This window comes from Falco rusticolus, chromosome 3, assembly GCF_015220075.1.
Source record: "Falco rusticolus isolate bFalRus1 chromosome 3, bFalRus1.pri, whole genome shotgun sequence".
NCBI lineage: Eukaryota > Metazoa > Chordata > Aves > Falconiformes > Falconidae > Falco > Falco rusticolus.
The window spans coordinates 63,725,388-63,752,920 of record NC_051189.1 but is presented as its reverse complement, the minus strand read 5'-3'; positions in this window follow the sequence as shown (position 1 = coordinate 63,752,920).

Sequence of the window (27,533 nt, the reverse complement as noted above, 5' to 3'; positions counted from 1 at the left end):
AGTCCATTTGCACGTTCAATGTTTACATAATCATAGAATGGTTTGGGTCATCTACTCCAACCCCCCTGCCATCAGCTGAGACATCTTCCACTCGATCTAGTTGCTCAAAACCTCATCCAGCCTGCCCTTGACCACTTCCAATCATGGGGCATCCACAACTTCTCTAGACAACCTGCTCCAATGTCTCACCACACTCATAAAATTTTGTCTTATGTCCAATCCAAACCTTCCTTCTTTCAGTTTAAAATTTCTATTCCTAGTTCTGTCACTACAAACCCTGGTAGAAACTATTTTGCTACCTTTCTTATAAGCCCCCTTTATATTATGAATGGACACAACTGGGTATCCCTTAAGCCTTCTCTCCTTTGGGCTAAACAACCCCAAGTCTATCAGCCTTTCTTCACAAGAGAAGTGTTGCAGCCCTCTGACCATTTTTGTGGCCCTCCTGTGCACCTGCCCCAACTGGTGCATGTCTTTCTTATACTGGAGACCCCAGAGCTGTATGAAGTACCCCAGGTGGGGTATCACCAGAGCAGAGTAGAGGGGGAGAACCACCTCCTTTCACCTACTGGCCATGTTTCTTTTGAGGCATCCCAGGATACAGTGGGCTTTCTGAGCTGCTGGTACACATTGCTGTCTCACATCCAAAAACAAACTAAATACCAACGGTCTATAGTTCAAAACAAACAAAACAAGCTTAAAAACAAATTCATATAAAGTTATTGATTTTTTTATATAAGATACTAAAATAATTAACATGTTTAAAGAATTTTAAATAAGTAAAATTATGACAGTTTGTTAGTATTTTTTCTTATGTTTTTTAGTAAAATTGGCAATAACTGAAAAAAATACTTACAAAACCTGTGCATCAGAGTAAAATAAATATTTAAAATCTCTATGAAGATTGTTTTCCTCATTTCCTCTTTACAGTAGGTCATCTTTGATTTTCCAAAAAAAAAAGTGAGTTGTACTACTTGATTGTAACATTATATAAAACTGGATCATTATATTGATGTTATTTTCAAATGAAGAATTATTTACATAAAATAACAGCCAAGTTTTACATACATCAGTTTTCTCCAAAGCACAACAATACAAAGAGTTATTAAAAATAATGTAATTAATAGTAAATAACGCAGTAGCATGCAGAGTTGGATGTCACAGATATATAGAAGAGTATACCTATTGCAATCTTGGTTTTTTTATGATATCAGCTAGAACCTGGATTTGGATGAATAGGTTGAACAGTTCACAGAAGACGAAATTGGTATTTTGGTCTAAAGCAGCATGCCTCCTGTGTGTTCTTTGGTCCTGGGGTATGAAAGAATGAAGCGCCACCAGAAGAAAAGTAAAACACATAGAAAAAAAACCCCCAAAATCCTAAGAAAAAGGTTGGAGCTTTTAAAAAACATGTCTAACTCACAGGGGAAGTTGACAGAGAACCTCTGAACATGTGTCATTTTCATTAAAAAAAATAAAATAAGAATATTTATTTGAAGAAGAAAAAAATCACAATTTTATTCTAAGGGTTCCTATGTATAAAGACAGATTGAACAAAATAGATAACTTGTTAAAAATAAGGTATTTGATATATTTTTTAGAATAACTAGAAGTTAGAAAATAACTAAAGCCCAACTTGATGATGATGATGATAATAAAAGAAATTACTGCATCATGTTGTAATGTGGACAGAACTACATGAAGACTAGCAGTAGAACGATTTCTTCAAAAGAGGAAACAAATTTTACTTCGCTGCTTCCTCTCCAGTGAAGTGAATATCCCCTATGATGCCAGGGAATTTATTAAGCCCATTCAAGAAATGCCCTCTTAGTATGCTGGTTGCATGACAAGTGATATGCTGAGGAACATGATTGTCTTGTTCATTGTTGCCATATGAAGCAAATGATTGAAAAAAAGGCAAATATCCACTGAAAGAAATGAATAAATGTGAACTGAACTTTTAATTCCATCACATGCGAATATGACAACAGGCATTGATCACTCTGGATTTTTTAATTAGATGTGTTACTGCAGACCATACTGTTTCTGGAGAAGGGCAAATTTATAAAAGGTGGCCATGGCCACATCTATGATAATAATAATAATTCAAAACACAACAAAATAAAAAACAAAACCAAACAAACAACAAAGAAAAACCCAAAGAAAAACTCCAGAAGCAGAATACAAAATATTTTTTCAGTATTCATAGAAACCCTATGAAAAGAGGAAAATCTTATTTGCTATCATAATACCATGCTATAAACTGGTATTATATTACTGATAACAGTATTTGCCTAGGTGAAAGTTGTGGTTTTTTTAAAAACCGAAGAGTACAGAGGTTATGCTTTGCTTGAAATCTTTCTGAACACCTTTCAGATAGTTAAATTACAAAATCTAATTGCAATTTCTTTTCTTCTCCAGGCATTTACTCTTTCATTCAGTTTTCAGGAGGTATGCATAAGAGCAGTATTGTTAGTTGCAAGCCAAATGAAGATGTGAGATCATATCTTCATATCTTCTTACTTTCTCACATGTATATCTTCTTCCAATCTCTTGTACCTACAAGTTAAGAATATCCTAACGTAAACTAAAAAGGACATACAGTGCTAAAAATCTCCCTCTGGTCTTTCACAGCTATCTCATGTTTATCTGTCTATCTTTTCTGAACTTAATTCTACAGATATTTTTTTCCACTACAGCAGATTACTCAGAGGATTCTCAGTGAAATTAATGATACTATTTCTCTACAATATTTTATTTCAGATTTAGAAAGAAAGTTACCAAAAAATTATGTTCTGTATAGATAAAGGTCATGACTTACAATCTTAAAAAGCATGCAGAATTTTATAGTTTGAAGAGTAAATATTTTGGACAATTTAAACTTATTTTCGAAACAAAAGAGAGCAGATTTACTTGTCTTGTTTTCTTATCATCTTTAGTCTATGAACATGTTAAAAAATACCACAATCAAAAAGATGTGACAATAAAAATGTTTTAGTAAAGACTTCAGTTCTTTTTTTTTTTTTTTTTTTTTTTTAATTTTAAAATGGGAACACCAGGTAAACTACTTGCTTTATTATTCTTACCTTAGACCAGTCAAATAATTATCTACAGGAAACTTCTTTACCATGATAGGTAGGTAGGTAGGTAGGTAGGTAAGGTAGGTAGGTAGGTGGGTAGGTAGGTTAGGTAGGTAGGTAGGTAGGTAGGTAGGTAGGTAGGTAGGTAGGTAGGTAGGTAGGTGGGTAGGTAGGTTAGGTAGGTAGGTAGGTAGGTAGGTAGGTAGGTAGGTAGGTAGATTAGATAGATAGATAGATAGATAGATAGGAGTTTCTGGCATAAAAAGCCCCTCTAAATTCTTTCCTGTGCACAGATAGTCTCCATTTGTTGTTCCACTTATAGTATAGCTACCTTGGTAGTGAAATTTCTTTCAAAATGCTAACTGCAGAATTAACTTATTTTAATGAATAGAATACGGCAAAGTCTGGATGCCACTTCAGTCTTTAAAAGTGGTGTTAGAGAAGTGTAACGAGTATTTGGTGTTAAAAAAATATTTTTTACACTGTTTTTTCTGTGTACTCTGGTTTTATACTCAAGCCAAAAGGAATATTATTTCCTTTCAAATATGCTTCCTTATCCCATCCCTTTCAAAAATGCTTCCTTAAAAGTTCAATTTATGGAAAAGCTTTCTCTTTTTATAATATCCACAATTACCATTTCTAACTGAATGTAAAAAAAAAAAAAAAAAGAAAAAAGAAAAAACAAAGCAAAAAAACCCTAAACCACCAAACCATAATCTCAAAGATAATATGAAGCTTGTTCTTCTCTCTGATTAATGCGCTCTTACATCTGTCATCAATAAAAGAGAACTTATAAACATCCAGCCCTCAATGCTGATTTTACACTGTAAATCCTCTATAAGCACTTATGACAAGCTCATTATTGCCAAGTCAATTCATCATAATTTATTTTATTACAAAGCTTAACAAATGAATTAAAAATTATTAAACAATGACTTTATAATGTTAACTAGTAAACTTTAAATACAATCAGACATAAATTTAGGAAATAAACCTGTAAGAGGTTTCTGGAATTAAAACCCTAACCTTTCCATAAACATTTTAGCTTTCGTAATAGAAATCCATTCTTATAGGCTGCAAATAAATTACAGCTGTTAAGAATTAAGTGTGTGAACCTGAGGAGTTCTTAAGTGCATTTAATTCTATGGCAACTCTGGACGTACATTAAAAAAAAAAAAAAAAAAAGAAGTAAATCCTCCTTTCTTTTTCACCAGTGCACCACTTCTGTTGCATTTATATAATGGAGACCAAGATAGATGGAAGGTTTTCACATGGGAGTAGTTTACACATTGAACTACATCCCTCCTCCTCCCATCCTGTACCATAATTTCAGCTCTGATGACATAATTCTCTTTTACCCTTCCCAAGCTGTATTTTCACTGGAGGGTTTTTGACCATATTAATTATACTTTATGTCTTTCCTAGAGATGGTATATTTTTAACCTTTTTCAAGAAGCAAATTCAAAGCTATAAAGAAAATACTATGTCTACTCACTAAAATGTTAATAACTTTTTACCTAACATTCTCTAAAAACAGTCAGCAAGGTGTTAGGAACTTTGTTCAGTGGAAATGTCACTGGAGACATAATATTATGAACACATTTATTTCTTTGTAAGGTAAGTCACATAGATCATCACAAATCATGCATTGCTTCTCTTTGCCTTAAGTCTGTATTTAAAGATACAGTTTTCTGGTAGGTCTCACTAGCAGAGGAAGGGCTAATAAGTAGACCTGATATTTTTAAAGGAATCAGAACTACCTGCACTCATATATCAAACTAGCCAGAATAACTGTCTTTTCATGGTTTAATTCAGTTTCTCTGGTAATTTGTTGGTTTTGTGATATGAGTGAAGTACTGCTCTTTCACCTGACTTATACATCAAGATTTGGTGGAGAGACCCTGGTTTTCTGCAAGACAATGTGGCTTCACATGAGGCATTGCTCCCTGTTTTACTTAGTGATGCTTGAGAAAAGAACACATCTTACTGAAAACTGATTCACATTACTCATACTGCAGATCTTGTAATAAACAAGTTGCCCTTCAAATGCTGAAGGCTTCCTCATTAAAACCTAAAATCACTTATCTCTCTCCTTCTCAACCAAGACCTGATCTGAATCATAATGCTTCAGTAGCTATGGTTAATAGTCCTCAGATTGAAAAAGTGGTGTGAGGCATTTGTACAATCCACCAACATAAGAATAATATTTTTTCTGTGTGAGTGTGACACAGTATGGGATGGTGGTGGTGATGTGTGTTTGTAATATAAACCAATTACTTTTTACAAGTGGGAAATAATTAACTGTTTCCAAGTGACCCTTCTTATTTGGAAACGATTATATACTGTTAAGACGAAAAGACAAAATGAAACCAAAGATCAAAACCTAAACAATCCCCCCGCACCTCTCCACCCACCTCCAGTTTATTTTTAAGTCATTTCATTATTGCTATCTGGTAGCTTCTGCTGAAAAATGAGCGAATACTCTCTGTCTTTACCCTATTTTTCTATAAAAACTAGATACCTGTGCAATTATCCAAAGACTTAACCACCTGGAAGCACCTTCAAATTTCTGAGTGTATTTATTCCAGTGTAAAACTTCACTTGAAACTTAAAGTTCTACTTCTGCCTTTGGCACCTGGCAGCTTGAACTCTCTTTCATCAATAAACCCCACTGAGAACTGTAAAGTAAGAATTCCTCGAACCACCTCACTTGAAGGAATCAATCCAGCAAGTGTCACAAGATGACACATACCTTATGTATTGTGGTCACACTCCAGAGACTGCCAGCTCACTCACCTTTCTCAGCAGTGACAAATCTGTTTGCATGTGGTCCTGAAATACATGGATGTAAACTTTGACTTTAAATCTTGTATCTAGGTGATTTTCCTAGATCTCCACTTAGGAAAGAATGAGTTCTGTGAGGAAAATTAACACCACAAAACAGCTTTTGTTATAATGTTATTTCATATATTATTCCACACATAATCTTCAATGCTTTATGAGAGTATGTATTCCATGTTCACCATGCCAAGAATATACAATATATTATTTTTGCTAAGGGGGTGGGAACTGTGAACAACTGCTTCTCAGGTGGTTGTGTGCAGTAACCCCAGGTAGAACTCTAACTTTCAAAACACTCCAAAAATACTGAATTCTGGTCTTTGCTGGAGAAAAAGAATCAAGAAACACAGGAAAAGGCTGTTTACTTTGATTACACAGAAGCCCTTGATGTACTTTAACTTGACAAATGCTTCATAACAGAGTAAAAATGTTGTCAGGTGTAATTACCACTCCTGAAAAGCAACAAACGAGGCAATAACTATTTTGAGGTATAATAGAAATGGACTCATTTCAGTGAATAGAATCTTCTGAATATTAAAAAAAAAAACCCACAAAAAAAACCCCAAAAAAACCAACCAAACAAACACAAAACCCCACAAAACCCAAACAATGTGTAGCTTTAGAAATTCTAACCAATACTTCAGAAATCACAAATAAATAAGGGCTCTTACTGATTACTTGTTACAAATTATTATTCCACTAACTTTAAATGGTATCAAAATGTGTACCTTGGTTGGGCTTTTTCAGATTTGGGAAAAAAAAAATAATCCCTGCATGCTCTGAAATACAGCTGAAAAGATTTCTCTCTGCAGCAGAGTTGGAAGCACAGGCCCTATAGGATGAGTTCAGCTCAATTATACTATAACTGACTGAAGTCTGCAACGCAGAAAAGACCTGTGTGGGGTATTCAGCAGTTCAAGGACTGAACCATCCAATTTACTGAAGATAATGAAATGTGTCATGATCATTCCCACTGCAAATGCTCATGTGGAAAGGATTTTCCATTGATGACAAACATATGGACTGACAAAGGGAGCAGGTGTGAAATTAACTTACTTAGAGCAGAGCCTCAAATCTAGGCTAACTTGCCTTTGATTTGTCAAACTAGTCTCAGTTCTGCCCTAAAAAACTCACACAGTACTTAGGGTCATTAATAGTCATCATAGTCATACTTAGCACTTGCATAGGACTTTATGTTTTCAAAGCCTTGTATAATTTTGCATATCCATCTTATCTGTGTGTGGTCTTGAAATTGATGTACAAGTTGAGCCTTGAAACTGTACACACTTTTCAGGGTGACAGGGCTTCATTTATTTATCATTTTTAGAAAAGGAGTGAGGAGAAGGTAAAAGGGAAAGCTTGGTTTCAGATGGAAGCTGCTCATCCCTCTTGTTGTCTATCAGCTCAGCTTCAGCAAGAGTAGGAGTATGTGGAGTAAATACTCTGCTCCTTTTAGGGGTGAATTAGGAAGAGATGTTGGTTCCTAACTCATCCTCCTTCTAATGCTACCATACTTTCCCATGGAGGGGAGCAAGACAGGGTGGTAAAGAGAGGTAGCACAATGTTAGTTACAGAGTTGAGCAGGGAATACAGGGAGTCTTGAACAAAAAATAGAGAAAATAAATTGTTGAACACGCTAAAAGAGCAAACCAGGACGGAGGAGCCAACTCCAAACATTCAGGAACTGTGAGCACAATTGGTTTTGCAATTGCACAAAGAAACTAGAATGTAGGTTGTCTGCTCCTTGCAATGAGACACAGATGTCATACTGAGAAAAAGGGAGAGAAATAAGGGAGATGAGCTTTGTTGCTTCTACTGAGCTAGAGAAACAGGTAGTAGGAAGAAATGCTTGTTAAGGGAAACCATCCAATGGTAGCAGATATTAATCCACTCTGCCAACTGATGCTCTACCTTGTGTTTCTGTAAAATAAAACCTGGCATAGACAACATAGCACACAGGGCCTTTTTGATGCCTCCAGCCCTTTGGTGTTCAAATTAAATTGTCTATTTTGAATTGATGGACCAAAGAAAGTATAACAGGAAATGTGTTTATCCAGAAGAAAAAAAAAAAAAAAAAAAGGGAGGGGGGTGTGTGTGTATAAGTTACATTAAGTAAAAAAATAATTTTGAAATAGAATGAGGATAGCAAAGCTAAAATAATAATAATAGAAAAAGGAAAAGGAAACAAAAGTGAGCTCAAGAGCGAATAGAATGCTAGAATAAAATAGAAATCTGTAACAGGAAAAAGATGGAAGTTTAGAAAGAAACTAAAATTAACAAGCAATCATCTTTAATCTACAAACCTTCAGAGAAATATAGCAAATGAAAAGAATATATGAAAAAAATGGAAATATAGCAAAAAAAGAAAGAACACAAGGAACTAGAACAAAACATGGCATATGACCAATAATATTAGAGCATTATTACTTTTATCTACTTAATCAGTATTATTGTATATTTATATTCAAAACAGATCTTGGAAAAACTTTTCACTCTATAGTTGGGGTATTTTACAGGTAAAAATCCTGATATATTTTGGCCAGTTTTACTCTCACAGAATCATATTTGACTGGGTGGAAATCAAGGAGAATGTTATGAAACATTTCTGCTTACAAACTGCCCTTTTCCACCAAAGCAGCTCCCACACACTCTTATGACACGTAATAGACCATATTGTCATGTAATGAAATGCGTGACAAAAATGTCTAGACCTACTTAGCTGTGATTTTGCTTTGTTACTGATTTTTCACTGTGAAAACTCAATGTGAATTACACTCAATGAGGTACATATGTGCAGAAGAAATGAATAGAATGAAAGTGAAGTCATACAGGATGTAAATGCACCTACCTGTGACATTGTCTCTGCATTAGGTATCTCTGGTGAAACTATTACCAAGTTTCTAAACTGATTTATGCAGAATAAGCTATGGGAGATATCTAGAGGAAATTTATCAATGCTCTTTTCTTATGTCAGTGCTGTAGAAAACTATTTCTAGTTTAACCTATAATACTCTATAAAGGTGGTGGGTTTTTTTGGGTTTTTTTCCTAATGGAATCATACTGGTGTCCTGAGGAAGGGTGAGGGATTCACCTCAAAGCATGATTGAGGCAACCAGTTTGACAGTGATCAGCTCTGATACAACCAATGAACACAGCTGCTGACTTGCAGGGTTCTTTTTTTTTCATCTTGTACTGGTTTTGGTGGGAATATAGTTACATTTTTTCTATGGGCTGTGTTTGGGGTTTGTGCTGAAAACAGTGTTGAATAACACACTGATGTTTAGTTATTGCTGAGCAGTGCTTACTGCCAAGGGCTGTTCCGCTCTTCACCCCACCCCACCAGCAAGCAGGCTGGGGGGGCACAAGAAGCTGAGAGGGGGCACAGCCGGGACAGCTGGCCCCAACTGACCCAGGGATGTCCCATGCTATATGACATGCTCAGCAATAAAACTGTGGAGGAGTTCGGCAGTGGGACTATTTCTTAGTCTGGGCATTTGTTGGTGGTGAGCAATTATTTTCATTTGCATCACTCATTCTTGGGTTTTATTGTTCTTTCTGGGTTTCCCCCCCCTTTTTTTCCCCTTGCAATTATTACTATTTATTTATTAATATTAAACATTTTATTTCACCCCATGATTTTTTTTTTACTTTTAACCTTCTGATTCTCTCCCCCATCCAGCTGTGGGGGAGTGAATGAACAGCTGTGTGGTGCTTGGTTGCTGGCTGGGGTTAAATCACAACAGTTCAGTGGTTTTGTTGGACAAATATTGGGTCAAACTTACAAAACGAGTATCCAGACATGATTGACATCTCCAGTTTTCCAGTAGGAGTCTTTTCTGGCCTTACAAGAAGGTTGTGATCTGTGTATTAACCTGTGTTTACCCACTCTGTGTCACAAATTTATTTATTTATTTACTTATTGGCCAGTGAAGTATGAATACTGCTTTTTAAAATCAGTTCAGAATAGGCTTGCCAAGGCAAGGGAATAAAACATCGTCTGCAACCATCAGAGTAAGTAAGTACCATCTTCAGTCCAGCAGAGACATTTCACAATAATGAAAGCCATGGGGCTTACTCCACTAAGAGATGGCCACCTGGCAGAAGGCCTTATTTTAAACACAAACAACATAGTCATAGCTGCATCAGGCAGCAGGAACACAAACAGCTGACAGTTCTCATCCCTCTGCTCAGCACAGGGAAACCCATCTGCAAGGGCAGTGGAGGTGGCTCGCACCCTGGGGGCTACCCATGCTACAGCTGACTCCAGCAGCAGTGGCTGAGACACTGAACTCACCTGAGGTTTCCACACGAGTACTTGTACAGTTGCTTTTGAACTGACCCCAGAAATATCCCTCTAGGAAGGTAAGATTTAATGGAAAAGTTGTTCTAGCTGTCACTTGCCCAGGGAGGTTGTCCTGCTCCTGGACACGGAGCTTTAACGTGTCTGCCTTTGAACTCCTGTGTGCACCACCTCCCTCATATGATGTGCTCCTCTGCTGCTTTCATTGTCATGGCTCATGGAGAGAAATAAGTATCACGGTGACCTTTCACGTATTTTTTTGTAAATCCCTCTGGCAGAAAAATCCTCTTCTGCTTGTACTGTGTAGTGGACCCTCTGCAGTAACTGCATATCGCAGCTGAGCTAGTGCCAAATGCCTCACATCTTTACATAGAATACACTGCTAAATATCAATGGAACAAACCAAGAGACAAAAATCTGTTTATACCTAAGGCACATTCAAAGAACAAATTGTGCAGTCCACTTGCCACTTTGATAGTTTTCAGCCTTTTAAAAGTTCATTAAAAAATGCCATACAGCAAAGTTTATCACCAGTCTTGACCTCATATATCAAGTAATCTCTGTCACAAATTCTGTATACAGTCTCCACATCTGGTACAGGGGATTTTGCAAAGTATTAGAGGCAATTTAACCAAATGACTTTCCAAAAAATAAAGATATTTCATATATGACAGCTAAATGAATGGCACTAAAATGTGTTAATTATTTTTCTTGTTTTTCAGAAAAGTTATAAAGGGTGCTGTCTGGTCAGCTATTGGTGACAGCTTGCCAAAACTGAAAAGAAAGAAAGAAACAAACAAAAAAAACCCTGGAAAATTCCATTTTGGCCACACCCCATAATATTTTCTTAAGTCATAGAAGCAAAGTCACTTCAGCATCTCATTCTATAACCACCTTTGTTTAGAGACAGACCTCAGTTACTGGAAAAGTACCATTATAGCCAATGTAGTTAAGATGAGCCTACAGTGTGTCTTGATTCTAGGGCACGGTACAGCAGTCAAGAATCAGAGACCTACAAAGACAAACCTTATGTTTTTTCAGTGCATTGCCCTCCCTCCCTTTCCCTGGGTTGCTCAGTGTGTTACTCATGGGAAGCTGGTCACAGACTTCATTCCTAATAACTGACTTAAAATCACACACTGTTCACAAGAACTCTGAATATCTTAATTTATTTTACCACAGTAGGTAGTGTTTCAAGTTGTGTTTGTCTTAAAGTGTTAAATGTGCGTGTGAGACAAAAGGGTGAGGGGAGGGGGTGTGGGACAGAAAGGGGTGATCAAAGATTACTTTAACCTAGGCAATAACAAGTTCATATGAAAAAACAGGTGCCATTATGTATTCCTGTGTATGATGCTAAAAATGGTGCTTCTCATCATAATTTTACAAAATAAAAATATAATAAAGAAACAAAGAGCGATATAATATAAAACATTATAAAGAAACAGGGACCTTGAAATATCAAGTTAAACCAACCACAGAAAACTCAAATCAATTGAAAGCCTTGAGGTAACTTGCATTTCTAATATACTGTATGTGCAAGAAAACACTATGTCTCTGGAGTTTCTTTCCCCTTTGGAATGATTCTGCTATTGTGATTTATTTGTTTTTCCTAATATTTCTCTAGGCAATGATATCAGTGGTATTTTATTTTTTTTCTCAGATAAGGGAATTAATTTCAGATTTTGCCCCCAGAGGTTTGAGGAATCCCATGAATATATCAAAAGGAGGCTCTGGAGAAAAATCAAAGCCTGCATTCTAAAAAATGATTTAAAAAATCCTGGACAGATTTAGTTATGTAGATCAGGAAAGTCCAGTTGAAATCAATTGCATCAGCCAAGCTCTGCTTTCTTTCTGCATTCTTTTTTTCTTCTGTAAACTTTTTTTCTATCTAGCTCTGAATCAAGCCCAGTACAATTTTTTAAGGTTTTGTTTTTCAGCCTTCTGTAATGTCTTATGGAGCTCGTATAAAAAAAGACACAGTAATAACATTGGAGGAAGTAATAGAAATATACAACCCTTCCCCACAAACCCAACACCCTTATATTTGTTTAAAAACTGTATTTCAATTTCTACTCTTAGCAGATAAACAAGGAGATGACCTGAAATTGATTGAGCCCATCTCAGAACAAAACGTCGCCTCAGAATTTTTATACTAACAAAAAATGCCAATGGGCATTATACTAGAGTGATTACTTACTGTCTTGAAGAGAACTTAGATATGCAGCTGTATATCAGACAAGGATTTCCTTTAGACTGATAGCCAGAATCCTTTGTAGCAGCTAAAGGAGACTTACGGAGAGAACAGACAAATTTATTTTGATAAAAAGATGAGAGATTTCATCTTTAAATTCACTTTTACTTTCTTTTAGAAATGTAATAACTGTGTTTCCTTAAAAAAAACCACAAACAAACAAGCAAACAAAAAAACCCACAAAAACCCCAAACAAACAAACAAACAAAACCCCGACAAACCAAAAAAAAAAAAACCCAAACCCACAACCTGAATGTTTCTGGGGGTTTTGTTTGGGTTTTTTTTTTTCCTTATCTTTTTTCCTCCTGATTGGGTATGTTAAAGTATCAGTCAATGATTTTTTTTTTTTTTTCCCCATATAGAAGACTGGGTACTCCCAGCCAGCTGAGTTGGCCTTTTTCTCTAAGAAAAAGTCTAAAATTGTCTTTCTGATGGTTTATTTGTGTCCATTTTTAAGAACTACATAAGGCTATCTAAAAGGTCTGGTAAGAGCTTTTTTGGAATCAACAGGAAAATTCCAATTTTTTTAGTTTTGTATCATGTCCTAAGATAGGATGGACCACTGAGCAGACAGTCTGGTAATTTCTATCCTTTTGTACAGATGAAAACTTTTTGAACCATTAGTTCCCTAATGACCATAATCTAGAGACAGATATTTTACATGTCTGAATAAATCTCCTTAATCTTAAGGAGAGGTTTAATCTAGATAAGGACAATTCTATTAAAAACATGAGGATGTTGCTGATTTAAAATTTGCCTTTGCCTGCAATAGACTGAGATAAGAATGAGCAGGCTCTTCATTCATGTTTCATGGTATAATTGTAATTTGTTAATACTTTCGTTAATTGAATCCGTAACCCTACTCTGTCTGCCTGGGAGTGTTCTGCAGATCACCTGACTTTTGAGTTCTGATGAATTTTATGGATCTGAAATACAGGAATAATGCTACAAAAACTTTGTAATCTTTTTCTAAGCTCAGGCATTTTTCATGCCAGCTGACTCTCTGGAGTAAAGTAAACAGTTTTTTTCCTGTCAGCTTCCCTTCTAGATCTGATAATAATGAAAATATAGAATCATAAACATCCAACACTAAATAACTAACTAAATAAATTATAATCTTTCATTTTTCAGTCCATGCTTATTCCAGCTATTTCTCTTCATCATACAGCTCAGAAATAAAGGTAAGAAGTAAACTTTTCTGTCAGTGTACAATGTTATTAAGTACAAATAATTAGACCAATAATGCTGAGAACTGGATCATGTCAAGTGAAGGGGGAGGGACTAAGAAACACAGAAACACACAGAAAAGCCTCTTAGTTGTACCGTATTCTCTCCTACTTAAAAGCACACCTTACTGAAGCACACAGATGTATTTACAAGGGCCATTGTCATCTTGAGGAAGAAAGTTTCAGTCATGGCATCACTGAAGTGTTTGCTCGGCCCTGAAAGGATTCGGTGAAGTTGCGTTTATTTTACAGGCTGTCCTGCACTGCAGTGAATATTACCGACGTATGCTTGTCCATCTCCATACATCAAAGAGTTACAGGAGCCACGGAGAAGCAGAAGTGTAATAGACTCTTTTCTGGACCACAAAGTAGTCTTAGAAATGTATAAGATGGCATCAGAGTGGTGAGCTTGCTTGGCATCCTCCCTGCTGCAGAGGCTCATATCAAAGCCTCTCTCTCCAGTATGGGTGAGAAGGGTGAAGTCAGAGAGACGGGTATTCACTCTGGTTCTCTATTTACTTTCATCTCCTTGAAACACACTACGGCTCTAAAAATCTACCCACAAAGCTTACAGTTGTGTAACCATGTATAGAGAACCATTCCCCTCTTTTCCTTATCTCAGGCAGAGAAGTCTGTCTCAGGGTCAGGAGCTTTGTGTACTGAACATATTCTCAGGCTGAGCAGCACTAAAGATTTCCCTTCCACAGGGAGAAAAAGTCACAATCAGCCATCTGCAGCCAGATTACATTGCAGGTTATTGATATAAGGTGCGACAACTGAGACCAGAAAATCTATGGTTCAAAAAACCATACATTTATCTTTAGTGTCTAGGGTAGCAGTCATACAAAATGACAAAACCCCACACCTTAATTACACAATTATTTTTTTTATTCCATTTGTCTTAAAACATCATTTTCATGGCTCTTAATGTACATATTTTACTGTTATTATTTTCTGTTTATGACCATGATTTAATGATGATTTACTTAACATGTAGACAGACAGTCATGTTCTGTGCAATACTTCCAGACTTCATGCTTTCATGTAAAGGAAATATAGTACTTATGAGGCCTTTTTGTAATATTAACATGACTTGGGCTAACTGATCAGAATGTCTGACAGGGTCAGGCTATAAGTAGTGATCTGACGTGAAGTCAGAAAGAAGATTCATCAAGTTTGTTTGTCTGTTTGATTAGTTTATTGTAGGCTTCTTAATTTTTCTTTGGTATCAGGAACTGTGATCTAATTCTTAATGTTCTCTGGATATTTCCCCAAGAAATTGCTGGAAAATGGAAAAACACTGTGTGTAATCATGGAAAGTAGTGTTAACTTAAAAATTCTCTATAGTTTTCCTTTTTTTTTTTTTTTTTTTTTTGTTGTTGTAAAGATTATTGAGCATTGGAAATCCACAAGAACTGTGGGGCCAAAACCATTCCATATTTTCTCTGGAAAATTTTGCACAAAACAGGTATCCAATAATGAAATCTATTGATTCCACAAAAGTGGAAATATCAGTACAAGGAGCATGGAAAATTCATGTAGAAAGAGTCAAAAGACATTGATAAATGAACCATGTTAAAATACGAGATAAGATTGGACAGTCCAAAGTGCAATATCATGAAACTTGGCTAATAGTAACTTTTGCATCTATGAACTGAAAGCAAACAACAGATAGGGAAAAGGTAAATGAATTAGATTACTATTGAATTATAAGCCACAAATAAAACAGGACTAGAAAAGTAAGCATACTCACACAGACATTAAAATTGCTATCACAGCTAGAAGGCTGTTGGAAAAACATCTGTAGAAATTGATATATGATGTCACAGCAAGAAGGAAGGTAGAGAGTAAACTCCTGGAATCTTTTCCAAATCAACTTTTTATGAATCAAGTAGGCTTGGTAAGATTTATTTAGAAATATTGAGTCCAGTTCTTAATGCCAAAATTTAGAAAACTTGAAAACTAACCTCTGGAGAAAAAAGAAGACCTCCTTATATGACTTTTCATATGGAACACTTGTTTTATTACAGAATTTAAAGTCTGGCAAAATGTAAACTAAGAATGCATTTTGTTGCTCTTTGCAGTTACTCAGGGAAGGTGGGACATCAGGTGGATAAACACCATAGGCATATTTAACAGACGTTGGAAGTTGATTTTTTTATACATAAACTTGCAATGGGCTGTGAATTAGCAGGCTCCAAAGGAATGAGGTTGTGGAAGATTAAAACTAATGGTACAAAAAACCTGAGAACTTTCATAATGGAGGTTTGTACGTGAAAAGAAATGATGGTAAAGTATGTTGTCCATAGAATCAAATTAATGGAGGTGGTAAATCAAGAGATCCCTATATATTCACATGCTGAAATGGAGTCCTTTAAACTTCATTACAAACTGTATTTGTTAAGTAACCAGATGACAAAGTAAACATAATATTCAGATTCTTATATCTATACTTTAAGAAACTGAATTAGTTTTCTACAGTGGGAAAAATCAAGCTCAGAAGAACCTTTCTCTTGAATGAACAGAAATGTTTTTTCAGCCATGACAACGTTTACGTTTTCTCCCAATCCAGCTATAAAAAAGTAATTTCTACTTTGGAGCTGCAATAATGTCTTGGCCAGTACAGGGAACATGAGCTTACATGTCCTTCCTTTATTTTTTGCAGCACTGATAATACTCTCTGAAGTTCATGAAAGCTGTGCTGAGCAGCTGAGGAGCTGGTATTACTAATTACTTAATTTAAAATATTTCATATTTTCATATTTTTAATAGAAAGACAATTTGGAATTTATTTGTGTGATACAGCAGCAATTTCCCTGTAAACAAATATTTGCAACATTTCCAGACAATTACATCTTTACCATTTTGTTGACATTATTTTAGTCATATATATGTTACTTTTTCCCAAAAAATGACAATGCTTAGCAATCCTGTTTGTAGTTTGTTGTTTTGTTTTGGTTTTTTGTTTTGGTTTTTTTTTTTTTTTTTCTCAATACATTTTATTTTTTAAAAAGAATTTTAAAACCTTGCACATTTTGGAACATATTTTGGAACAATTTTGATTTCAGTTAGTAAGCTGCAAAAAGTATGAAATGTAAAAACTACACTGAATCACAGCTTCATATACTACTATAAAAAACTTAAGGATGTGCAAAGGTTTTTACTGTGCATTTCTTAAAAATAAGAAATTTTCTGCATATAGTCATACATAGCAATGTATACATAGCCAAGCTACTATTACTTCTCAAAAGAAGAGCATGTTCGATAATAATGGACATGCTTATTTTGCCTGATTTGAAACACATGTGTTGGAAATTAATTTGAGAGCCATATGTTGTAACTGCTGGGTTTGGAAAGGCTTGTAAAATAGTAGTAGAAAGTAATGGGGGGGTGGGGTCTGGGGGGACAAGTAGATAAAAAACCAGAACATCTGAAACGGAAAATGACAAAACAAATAAATATGGAAGAATTATGTATAAAGAGAAAGTATTAGGCAAAGAGAGAGCTGTGACAAATTTTTTTTAATCATTGGAGACCTAAGCTCTAAATATCTATACACTGCACTACATAGTCTACAACTTTCACTATTTTCCCTCTTTCTTCTGTCCTAGGCTTTATTGAATCCTTTGGAATTTTAACACTGTCTTTAGGGTTCCAAGAGTGTGTTCCTATCATCATTTCCAATCACAATACATCTTTATCTGTCACAAATTGACATAGCCATTATGAAAGCAAAGAAATACGATGATTTGCACTGATGAAAATCTTCCCCCATGAAGTTCATAGTTTCTACTTCCATCTGAATAATATTTGAAAAAAAGAAGATAAATCTATATTATTTTGGACACGCAATGACCTTGCTACTCATCTTAAATTGCCTCTGTACACTTCTCTCCTCCTGTCTAACTCTTCCTTTTACTTCTGCTGATGCGTCTTGTCATCTGACTCCCTTCAAGGAAACAAAGAATTTGAAGACTGACAACTGGATGTATAGATGTGGTGGGTTGACCTTGGCTGGCTGCAGCAGCCACCCAGCCACTCTCTCACTCCCCCTCCTTGATGGTACAGGGGAGAAAATAAGATCGAAAAACCTTATGGGTCAAGATAAACACAGGGAGATCTTTTACCAATTACCATCACAGACAAAACAGACTCCACTTAGGGAAAAATAATTCAGTGTTTTGCTAGCTGAAATATGTTCAAATGGTGAGAAACAAACCCAAGAACGCCACCCCACCCTTCCTCCCAGGCTTGACTTCACTCCTTCATTCCTTACTACCCTACCTCCTTCCCAAGTGGTGCAGGGTCATGGGGAATGGGGCTGTGGTCAGTTCATAACAGTTCTCTGCTGGTCCTTCCCCCCTGCCCTTTTACCCTGCTACAGCATGGATCCTTCTCATGGGCTGCAGTCTTCAGGGTAAACATGCTCTATCATGGACTCTCCACAGTCTTCAGTTTCCATTGGGAAGTATTTACCTGCTCCAGTGTGGGGTCCTCCATAGGTTGCAGTGTGGATAGCTGCTCCAGTATGGTCTCCACAAGCTGCAGAGGAACCTCTGCTCTGGCCAGCGGAGCAGCTTCTCCCCCTCCTTTTCTCACCATGGTGTCTGCAGTTCTCTTTCTCACCCTTTTTTTTCCTCACCTCTTTTTCACAGCTACTGTGCAGGATTTTACCCTTTCTTAAATATGCATGGCTGAGGGGCTCATCTGTGCCCTGTGTTGGGTCTGCTGGAACCAGCTGGTGCCAACTGTGTCCAGCACAGGGCAGCCACCCCTGCAGCCCCCTCATTGCCAAAACTTTGCCACCTACACCCAATACGCTAGGTAAAAGGTGTGGAGCGGTAGAGCAAAAATACTGATGCCAGGATGTCTTCTCAGCCTACTCCTTTGCCACAGATATTTTCTAGCTCTCATAATCACAGTCCCTTTCTCTCCCTCATGTAGAGACATGTTTATGACTCTGTTTAACCAGATTTCTGTTTCTGTAGCTGATAAAAAGAATTAGTTAGAACCCTTATGTTTTAAACACTATGTTTCTTGGCAAAGCAACCAGGATACCACAAAACTGAAGATGTTCCAAGATTTAGGAAGTGGTACTGCTGAAATTAAGTCAGAAAAGCGTCAATACGTAAGTCTAATTAGTTCTGAGAAACTTCTCTGACCTATTTCAGACCTCATTAAGAACCCAGAATTTTAAAAGTTTGTTTTCATGGATTCTATTCATTTCTATTCACACTTTTTTTGGAAGAGTCACCATGAATTTTTCTTCTTAGTGTGAGTGAGCAAGAGAACTGTAACTTGTGTTAATTAAAATCAAAGGAAGACTTGGCAGATAGGAAAAACCTAGCATAAACTTTTATGTTTCTCCAACTTACAAACATATCTGTTCTGGAAACCTTTATTTTCCCTAAGACACTATCACTACTAAAATGAAGTATCTTGGGGTGGGGGTTGGGGGAGTGGGTTGTTTCTTCTATTTTCTTTTTTCTTTTCTTTTTATAAGGAGAAGTCTATGTTTCAAACATACAGTCCATTTAATTATTATGTCTTCAGACTTTCTCAGATGTAGTCCTGAACTGCCTAGAATGTATAAATAACAAACGGCACATCTTCAATCTTCAACCATACTTTTCCTGTCAGGCAGAGGAAAAAGGGTAAAGAAAAGTATTTTTAACAAAAGAAGTAGTGTTTGGCAGGAAGACAGGTTGATCATGTTAATTGTTTGTTTCAGGTGTTACATATGTCTGTGCTACTGGTTAACCATGATCCATAGCTTGTAGTCAAGGTCAGACTTTGGCACCTAGCTTATAAGACAAAAAAATTCAACCCAAGAGGAGGCTTCAGTGTGGACTCAGGAAGCACTGATGAAGACTGAAACTTCAGGTTCAGCCATTGCTCTGCCAAGTCCAGCAGCAGCAGTCTCAAATTCAGCTTTTTCTCATAACGCTCTTAAATATTGCTGTAGTGAGTCAATAACAAAAACAGAAACCACAGAAGTTAAGAGGCATTGTATGATGAAAACTAATCTTCAGCCTGCTATTTACTTGGAAGAGTAGGGTTTTTTGAGACCTAAAACTGAAAATATTAAGGTCTTATGAATCTAATAAGGCAGTCAGTGTCCAAAAATGACAAAGAAGAAAGAGATTATGCACAGACAAGATGGTAGTGATATAACAGTGCAACATCTATTTTGAACAAAGAACAGTGAAAAAGGATTATCTCATGGAAATATTACAAGGTTGCATACCCTAGGATCAAGGTATTACCTTAAAAAAATTGCCAGGTTCAAAGAACTTTCTTATCAAAGTTCAGACTTTCATGAAAATTTTCACCTACCAATCATCAACTTACACAATTTTGAAGGGGGGTTAGGGGGTGGATGGGGATGGGGAATAACTCATCTAACATCACAGTTTTCAATGTTAGCAATAACCAAGCAAGATGTGGTCTGTCCACACAAAGAAACTTGAAAAGTCCCCATTACTACACAAAAGTAGGCAGGATATTGAGAAAATCTGTGTTTCAGGAGTGGGTCGTCCTGCTGGGAATCAGCTGTACTACAGCTTCTGTTACTGAATATGAATGAGGAATACTGTGTGGTGTCTATCATTAGTGCCTCAGCACCTTATAGAATTTTACATTGCATAGACATCTATATGAAGAGAGAACATTATGGAAACTTTTGTAGCATATATTAAATGTTTTATTTCTTCAATAAGGGTATGTATTATCCTAATGGGCATAATACACCATTCACTTCATCTCATGATGTATTATGCAACATAATCTTCTTCTTATGTCAGCTGGCAATTCATCCATCTTATGTTAGAGATAGAAGCAGCTGGTGAGAAGTACAGGATTAATGAGCTTTTCCTAAATTTTTTTGGAATGTGAAAAACAGCTTAGCTTTACTAAAGCTTTAGCTTTATTAAAAAAAAGTAAGATATTTTATTCATATATGAACTGGAAATATTGTCCATCATCACATTTGAGGGCTAATAAACTGCTTCTTGAAGCTGATCTGTGTTTTTAAACATTTTTCTTTTTATTGTGTGTTTTAAAATATTTTCTTTAGGTGTTTGGTTTTGGGTTTTTTTTTTTTCTGGTGGCCTGCACCAATTTGAATTTCCATAAGCTAGTTAAAATTACCGTATTTATTTGCTTCACAGAACAAACACTAGAATATGAAGAACACAATCAAAACAGCTGAGGGAGGTCAATAGGCTTTGGCCTATATAACATAAACAGTATGCATTGTTGAACGACATTCATATTTTAGTGGATTGTAATACAGTAGTGTACGCTAACCAGTTAAAACATCTCAGCATTTTATAGTAAAAATGGTTTCATTACTGTCACAGGAAAGTAGTTTAAGGAGCATGATACATTAAATTACTTGAAAGGTATCACCTACTTATTTGCAATGTACATTAAACTGCAATAGACCTGCTTGATACTGCTAATGATGTGGTAGGATTGTGAATGGCCCGAATGACCTCTTGAAGGTCCATCCACTCATATCTATGGTAGTATAGAAACAATATATTTAATTATTTGGTTTGTTTGCCTATTTAGGTTTTTTTAATGCTTTAAAAAATATATAACACAAAATACTATTTACTTGTCAAGAAAATGTCATCCCAGTCCCAGTGCTGGCTATAAGCATAATTTCTGTTAGTTCTTGTTAACTATCAACTCTATGAATTTCTGTGTTTAGGAACATTCAACTAAGTATGATTCTTCCTAGTGCTTCTAGCTTCTCTCTCATATAACTGTCAATTTGTTTTCCAACTTGAGCTATACATTAGGCAATGTGTAACCATGACACTAATTAAATAGAGAGAAATACAAAAGCCAGACTGACTTCCTAAGTTTACAGTCTCTAAGTTCTGGTAGATTCTGGTATATTATAGGATAGCTTCATATTCTGCACATTTTCTATGGAAGTAATTATAGCATTGCTTTGAAAGCTGTATTTAAGTCCCTATCTATACTAGAAAAAATGCATATTAGCACCTTTCTAAAAATACTTAGAATTTAAATGTTGTCATTTAACAGTATACCTAACTGTTCTTTACCTACTTTTAATGTAAACTGTTTGGAATTAAAAATTTTATTTCCAATATTTTTTTTTTTTATGTTATAGAATAAAAGCTGAAGTGCCTTTCTCATTTCATTGCATATTTAAAGCTTTCTGCTTCATGTCACTGTACAGATTTTTGTTTAAAGTTAACTGAGATCTTAAGTAATTTTAGAAAAAATATGACATCTAATGAAAATCTGGCTCTTCCTTATAATGACAGTTATATATTTAACCTAAAATATTACATAGAAAACTGCTTTTCTTTTACATATACGCAGAGACTATATCAATCATTGGTAGGAAAACTGCAAATTCTTATTGTTGAAAAAAATGTATATAGTAGTCAGTGCTTCAGCTGGTGTAAATCGTTGCCTTCATGAGCCTGTAGAGTTTCTGTCAGTATTATACACCCACACTGCTTTTCCTAACCTGTCCTTGATATATCCCTCATGGTGTATGTGGTATTATGAATGAAGTACGGACCCTGACAGAGAATCTAGTAGAGCCCATGAAAAAAAAAGAAATCCAAATTGATTTTGTTATGTTTTGGACCAGGCACTGTAACATCTTTTGCTTCAAACCTCATTAGGCATTTTCCTTCCTTCAGTCTGTTCTGCCTGCTTCTGCTCCTGCCAGTACAAAATGTCACACTTCCAAAGATTTGCAGCCATTTTAAACCTTTCTGTCATATGCCTTCAACCCAGCACATCACTTTCTTCAGTTAACTATACTTTTCTTCCACTAATGATGGACTATATTAATCTCTGGTGTAACTCTGTTTTGGATCACTAGGCTTTCTTTAAATCTAACATGTCAAAGCTACAGGCAGAGCCAGGAAACACAATACATACAAACGTATTCTAAACTTGAATACCAAGTCCCTCACAAAACCTTCTCTTTAGTTCTTAGCATTACATTTATCAGTGTCTGTGCTTAATATTATTATATATAGTGATATTACATTAAAAATTATATTATGAAAAAGTATACATAATATTTAAGTAATTCTTCAGCATAAACTGAATTGCCCTTACTTCTGTGAATTCCCTTATCTTTATTTAGTTTCTTTTAAAAATCAAAACCCACAAACATTCACTGGGAACAAAAAAAAAATCACCCCAGAAAAAACCTAATTCTAATGTGTAATTAAAAAATAAAATATAATTAACATTTTCTAATACAAGATTTTTTTTGTATTACAGGATAAATTATTACTTTGGAAAACTGAATAAACAATAAAAGTCAAAGAACAAGGAATTTAGTTATTTTTCCTATCATTCTCAATTACAGTAATTTTCATCCAATTATTTTGGAGTTAGTTTTAATTCCTGCTTATATTTCTATTTGATCTGTATATGTATATGTATATGTATATGTATATGTATATGTATATGTATATGTATATGTATATGTATATGTATTTGTATTTATATTTATATTTATATTTATATTTATATTTATATTTATATTTATATTTATATTTATATTTATATTTATATTTATATTTATATTTATATTTATATTTATATTTATATTTATATTTATATTTATATTTATATATACACACACACAAACACACACACAGAGGTATCCCTGTGTAATTTCCTAGAGCTGCCCAGGGTTCATAATTATGGAGCTACATAAGGTCCATAATCTCAGAATCTGATGATCCGATGATTTCTGCAACTCCTTGCTGAAGGGTAGTGCAAGAACAACAAAAAATATCCAGGAGGGTATTGTTGGCTTTTGCCTACCTATGGTGCACTATCTTGTTAGGAGTTTAATTGTAGGGTAGATGTGGACTTGCCCAGATTAAAAAAAATTAAAAAATGTGTGCAATAAAACAGGTAGCGAATGTATAGCATAGAAGTTACTTTGAACTAATTGTTTATGTTGATTATTTAAGCATGAACAAATAAATGTGTTTTTAAAACTGAAGTTAAAGTTATTTGCTCAATGTGTTCTTGATATTTCCACACTTGAAATGATCCTCCATTAGCAATAATACATCAATTTAGCTGTACAGGCAAATTCTCTGAGGATATGTGAAATTAGGAGTTTAAATTATATAAGAAGTTCTTATAAATCGAGGTCATGTACCCTATAAACAATGGGGAGTGAGCTTAAAGTTCTTCTTTCAGCTAATTATCTTAAATTTCTTCAGCTTTCCTCAGCTTTCCTTGCCACCTACCTATTCTGTAGTAATACCTCTATTCTACCAGACCTTTATACATAGGCAATCTCTCCTTATGTGTGTGTATGTGTGTAAATATATATATTTATCTCTGTATCTGTGTGGTTTTGTGTATTCCTACTGAGTTTTGAGATTTTAGCTACAGCCATATGTGCTTAAATGAAGGCGTATTTAAGCTGATGTATCTGCTGCAGTGTCAGGCAGAGAACTCCAGGGACACTTTTTATCTGGGAGAGGTCACCTTCTATCTCAGTCTGATGACAGCTGTTACTCCAACTTCTTGAGTATGTCAGATTTCTTATTTTAAAGGTCCAGGGACATTTTTGTAAGCCAGTCACTCCTTTCCCCCTCACTGCCTCTTAGGCCTTTTCTTTATTTTTCATTGTATTTTATTTTAGTAAGATGAGACTGTGACAACTCAAATCTTACTCCAGATACCAAACAGATTCCTGTAATGTAACATCTTTTTGCAATGCTAGCCAGCAGCAATGACATTTTTCTGTCCAACAGGAGGTGTTCTAATGGCATGCAGCAGTAGCACTGGTTGGAGCCTAAGTGGCAGCCAATGGAGCATCAGCCCAGTCACTTTAAATTAAGTTTGCATGATGAATCAGAACTGTGGAGCTCATGAGGCTGAGAAATAAAAGAGTTTATGTGACTCTGACTGTTTTTTCCTTTTTCTACTACATTTGGCTTTTTAAATCCAACTGCGATATACATGGTTAACATGAGGCTTCTAGATGGCAAGATTGAACTTAACTGGGATATAGAGAAAAAAAACAAAAACGTGGAAAAGTTGATTTAGAAGCCTGAATGGGCAGTTGGTGGCTAAAGCTCAGCTGTAAATGAAGATTCAGATACAGGAGCTACTCAGAGTTTCATTGTTCCCCAAAAAAATCCCCTTGGCTTGCCTAATGCTCAGTATCCTGGGAAAGAACCATTAGATTAGTATCTTCTTAAAGGAACAGCACTCTCTGTTAATAAACTTGAGTAAAAATGTCAGGAGGGTCTTGTATTAATTTTGGTGGAACCAAAAATATAGTTGCATTACTTTATTTGAAGAAGAAAACAAACAAACATAAATTTAAATTTACCATGATCATTTACTATTGTAGAAAACCAGGTAGAAAATACTACTGGAGCATAACCAACATTACAGTATATAAAATAATACTGTGCACTTCGGCAATACATTCCACTCAAAGATCACCAAAAAGTCACAAAAGATATATGTATGCAATTCAGTGTTCTAGAGCACGGAATTGTTTTCTTATCCCAATTTATGGATGAGGTACCATAAATTACAAATTTCATGTCACAAAAGGTTTTTGCTGCAATAGGAATAAAACCTGGATCTTCAGAGAGTAAGCTTTATCAGGTTAAACAGATTTTCTCTTCTCAAATCTCTTCTTTTGCACTACTGAGAAGCTTTCAGAAGTGTATAACAAGTTACATTACCACTGTATATCAGTCTTTTCTGTTATTTAGATGAACACTGACCTTTTAGAGTTCTTTTTATTTATTTATTTATTTATTTATATAACATTTTCCTGTGATATATCTTTTTGCTTATAAAGGAAAAATAAAATATCCTCTCATTTATAACTAGGGTTGTGTTACTGCCATTGCTCTTGCACACAGAGAATAAATGTATTATCCTGTAAAAAGGACATGGAGAAAACTGAAGCATGTCTCTTTAGGACCAAGAGATATAAAAACAGTGGCATTTTGCTAGCCTGTTTCTACCACATTTGTAAGCACCTCACTTATACTTGATAGCTACCCAGATCCAATATTTTCTATCAGTGACTGCACTTACGTGGATCACCCAGAGATGCCAGCCTGGCTTTTCAAATGAAAAACACGTATGTATTTGAGTTTGAAAGCCTTCCATAAAACTGTTAATTGCATCAGGATGATGGATTAATGCATTTTGGAAACACATATTTTCCATCAGTTCTGTTCTTAATGACTAAAATGAGTTAAAAAAAAAAAAATCACCCTCATTTTTTTTTTAAAAACACATGTTTCTTTGAAAACTATGAAACATTGATGAGGAAGAAAATTATGGTACTACTTGTGTTATGGAGCTTTACCTTGAAATTATTGTTGTTCAGTCATTTCAAGAAGAAAAATGATCAAAGGTCATTCCTATGTAGTACAACAAAATACAGTTCTATGTATGCTGGTATATTACAAGCTCACAAGGCAAACTTCACATACAGAAGTATTACAAGAAATGAGGGTAACTGTAAGAAAACAACAAAAAGAGAACACTGCTGAAAAGTTTCTCAAATGCAGGTATTTTTCTATTTAGAAACAATTATGCTTACTTATAGTCTCTTTTGCTCCAAAAGATTATCCCACTAATTCTTTATTATTTCATATTCGACAGTTTGCAACGGAACAAGGACATTTAGCTTTTGTGACTCTTACAGAAGAATAAGGTGTAAAAGTACGTTTTAGAAACACAAAAACATATAGAATGGGAAAGTTCACCAATCCCATTAAGTTAATAATCTTGAGGAGATATTTCTGTAGTCATGCATTTGAGTCTGATAGTCTCTTTTGAAGATGATGAAGTATAAAGGAGTTCTGTAATATAAACTTAAAGATTACTTCAGGGCTTGATGAATTACAAAGAAAATTTGAGTTCTCACCTTTTATTGTAATAAACAGTTTTGACTTTATAATGTTTTTGTAGGGACCTGGGTGTATTTACATGGGGACACAGCTACATTTACATCCATACTTACAGTTGTAACACACTTCAGGAAGGAAAATTATTTTTTAAAAAAAACTTTTATGCTACAAAAAGAAGTTAAAAATAAAATATATTAGTAATATGCAATTAGCGATGTAATGTGCATATAATAAATATTTCACTATGTTTTATTTTTAGGTCAGCAGTTTTCATTCAGATTTAATACCACAGATACAGGACCATCACTGTCATATTTACTTTATCTAGTAAACACCAAGAATTAGCAATGTATTTGTGCTCATTTTCATTTCAACACATTAGATTTCTTTGAAAGCATTTGTATAATACTCCATGCATCCACTCATTCTCTATTTAGACTCTGATCCAAATTGGAAGAATATTATGAGTAAGTAATCCCACATATTTTAAGAGACTAAAAATTCCAGGTAAAACTTGTTAAATCATTTAATATTAATTTAAGGCTAAGGAAAAAGCAATTTCCCCCCCAGTGTAGTGCAAAAAAAATATGCAGTAAAATGTTAAGTGAAATGAACAGTCCATAAACATTGAAAATAGCCTCATTTTCAAGTTTGCTCAGTTTTCCAACTATTTGCAAGTAATAAGATAACTACTACTCAATCTGCCATCTAAGAAAAAGTATTTTAGTGTATGCAATGGAAAAACGTCTCAGAAAGAATTATTTGCAATTATTGAACATCAAGAGCGTGCTAAATGAAAAAAGGAAAACCTGAACCTGTCAAGAAGTAATGTGGTCTTTTCTTTTCTTTTTTTTTTTTTTTTTTCCCCACAAAACATCCAAGGATATATTTAAATGCTAAGTCATTCTATGCACA